The 2796-nt window shown below is 33.8% G+C and overlaps 1 non-coding gene across 1 annotated transcript; it reads right to left on the bottom strand.

The window, feature by feature from the left end:
- Nucleotides 1–2258: 2258 nt before the first annotated feature.
- LOC142173971 (small nucleolar RNA R71) lies at nt 2259–2365 on the bottom strand. Its single transcript, XR_012703335.1, has one exon. It is a non-coding gene; the product is annotated as a small nucleolar RNA R71 (small nucleolar RNA).
- Between the last annotated feature and the right edge of the window lie 431 nt (nt 2366–2796).

Below are 2796 nucleotides of genomic sequence, written 5' to 3'. Positions count from 1 at the left end.
ATTATTATTTGTGGATCGGGCCGAGCACCTCGGTAGTAAACAGATACATCTATGGTTCATGCCATTCAACCCTCTGGCAGTGCGCAGTTTAAATATTTGATGGATTGGGCCGTACGACCTCGACATGATTTGCGCATGCTTGTATTGCTCGCCTTGAAATTTATAAATAATGATATTGACTCCTCGGCCTGAGTTAAATTGTTAAATAATGGGAGATAAATTTGGAGATTTCTTAATTATAAAAGAACTGCTTACTTACTTCAAAATATTGAGCTTGCAACTGTTCTTATAATCGATACTTAATTATATCATTGATATCCTATTTATAGCCCATAGTAAGTGTCAAGGTCGACCCCTCGTCACTACTTTTTCGGGGTTAGGCGGGATACTTACTGGGTACGCGTTGATTTACGTGCTCATACTACACTTGCTGCACATTTTTGTGCAGGTACACATATGTTAGCGGCCTTGTGGGCGCAGAGGCGCGATTATGGCAGGGACTTAGGTGAGCTGTATTCTATACGATTCTCCGCAGCCAACAGAGTCTCCTTCAGAGTACTTATATTTTTTCTGTCCAATTTATATTCCGGACAGCTATTGTATTTTATTTTACATTCTTAGTAAATGCTCATGCACTTGTGACACCGGGTTTTGGGATGATTATGGGTTGCATTGTATTGGGAAGTTTTTTTAAAAAAGATATTATTACGTATTTTGTAAACTCTTTCTTCTACTATTTAATTGAGGGGAACAACTATGATTTTAAAAATATTAAAATGAGAATTTATTAAGTATTTATTGTTGGTTTGCCTGGCAGCGGTGTCCGATGCCATCACGACCTTTATGGATTTTGGGTCGTGACAATTTAAATTTTATTTGCTTTATAGTTAGGTGTTATTTAATTTGTTAACATCTATCTATTTTGTACATATTAACTTCTTACTAATTCAGTAATCGAAAGAGGTGGAAGAAGTAATATAGTTAATTTTGGTATTGATAGTTGTTAACTTTTATTTAGTGACATCTAGCTCTTATATGTTAAAATTGATTCTATACTTATTTGTAAATGAAAGAGGCGAATATTGTAGTAATCCGTTATAACAAGTAGGGTAACCGAAAGGGAGTTACTTAAAAGAGCATGTTTTAGTTCAAGTATATATTTTTGGTTCTTTAATATTTCCATTTTAACGATTAATTTGTATAACCGAGAGGAGTGCAATTAAATGCTCAACTATAGTAATAATATATAAATGTAATCGTGAGAGGCATTTATACATTTCTGAGAAATAGAAATTGAAGGATAAATGTATCTATTGTATAATAAAAATATTAAGTGAAGTCAGGATCCCAACACATTTTTATTATATTTGTGAAAAAAATTTATTTTCTATTGTTCTATTCATGCAGTTTTAGTTAGTTAATTCACAACTTAACTCTTTCAGATTTTCTCAAATAGTAATTAAAACAAGAAATATTTGTAAAATAGATAAACCAATCTCTGTGGGTTTGACATCTTTCTATACTATTAGTTGACAGAGTACTTGTTAGAATTTGTACATACTCTCGTCAAAGTTTTGGCGCCATTGTCAGGTATTGGCTAAAGTCTACTACAGATTAATTATTTTACTACTAATTTGAATTTTTTTTATTGTCTAATTATTTTGACTTTTGTGCAAAATTTTCAGGAAGTGTATGACCCGTTCCTCCTCAAGAGAACTAGTTGAATACGATCCTAAAATTAAAAAGTCCTTGCGGTTCTTGCGAAAACAACAGATTTCACGATCTCAAATTTCTTCCCAAGAAGAAATGGAGAACGAAGAACTTAACAACAATAACCAACTCCCGCCACATCAAGTCGAAGAACATTTTGATGAAGTGGCACCACGACGTGATAGAATACTAAGAGATTATGTAAGGACAGATCATTTTGAAGGAGAATCAAGTGTACGAAGACCACCAATTGCAGCAAATAACTTTGAAATTTGCACTGGCTTGATTCAAACTATTCAGCAGTCGTGTCAATTTACTGGTGATGCGAGTGAAGATCCTCACACCCATCTAATTGATAATCCTTGAACTAGTTAAAACTTGCAGGTATAATGGAGTCATAACAAACGCTATCAGGTTGCAGCCTTTTACTTTTTCATTAAAAGGTGAAGCCAAAATATGTTTGCGAAGTCTGCCAAGAGGTTCAATAACTACATGGGACCAAATGACTCAGAAATTTCTTAATAAATATTTCACCTGCAAAAACATTTAAAATAAAGCAAGAAATCAATAATTTCGTGCAAACAGATACTGAATCTGTATACCAAGCATGGGAATGATTAAAAGCAATGTTAAAAAAATGCCCACACCATAGTATCAAAGATCTTGACATTTTATATATTTTTTTATCATGGTCTTAAACCCTCTGCTAGAAATGTTATTGATGCAGCATCAGGAGGATCCATAATGAGCAAAACCACAGCGGAAGCCATGCAATTGCTCAATGAAATTTCAGAAAATGATGTTCAGTGTCCCTCTAACAGAATGATTGTTAAGAAAGCAGGAGGAGTCAATCAAGTTGAAGCTTGGAATTCATTAGCGCAACAAATTGTAACTCTGACACAAAAGGTTGAGGCCTTTCAGGTAAATACTCAATCATCATCTCAACATGAGAATTGTGATATTTATGGAGGTAATCATATCAATCATGAGTGCCAAGCTTCAACACAAAATAAAGAATAAGTAAATGTTATTGGTTATAGAACCAATTACCCATTCGGTAGTAACATGGCACAAAAACATCCAAGA

Source organism: Nicotiana tabacum, chromosome 19 (assembly GCF_000715075.1).
Source record: "Nicotiana tabacum cultivar K326 chromosome 19, ASM71507v2, whole genome shotgun sequence".
Lineage (NCBI taxonomy): Eukaryota > Viridiplantae > Streptophyta > Magnoliopsida > Solanales > Solanaceae > Nicotiana > Nicotiana tabacum.
Note: the sequence above shows the minus strand (reverse complement) of the source record. Positions and strands in the feature narration are given on the sequence as shown.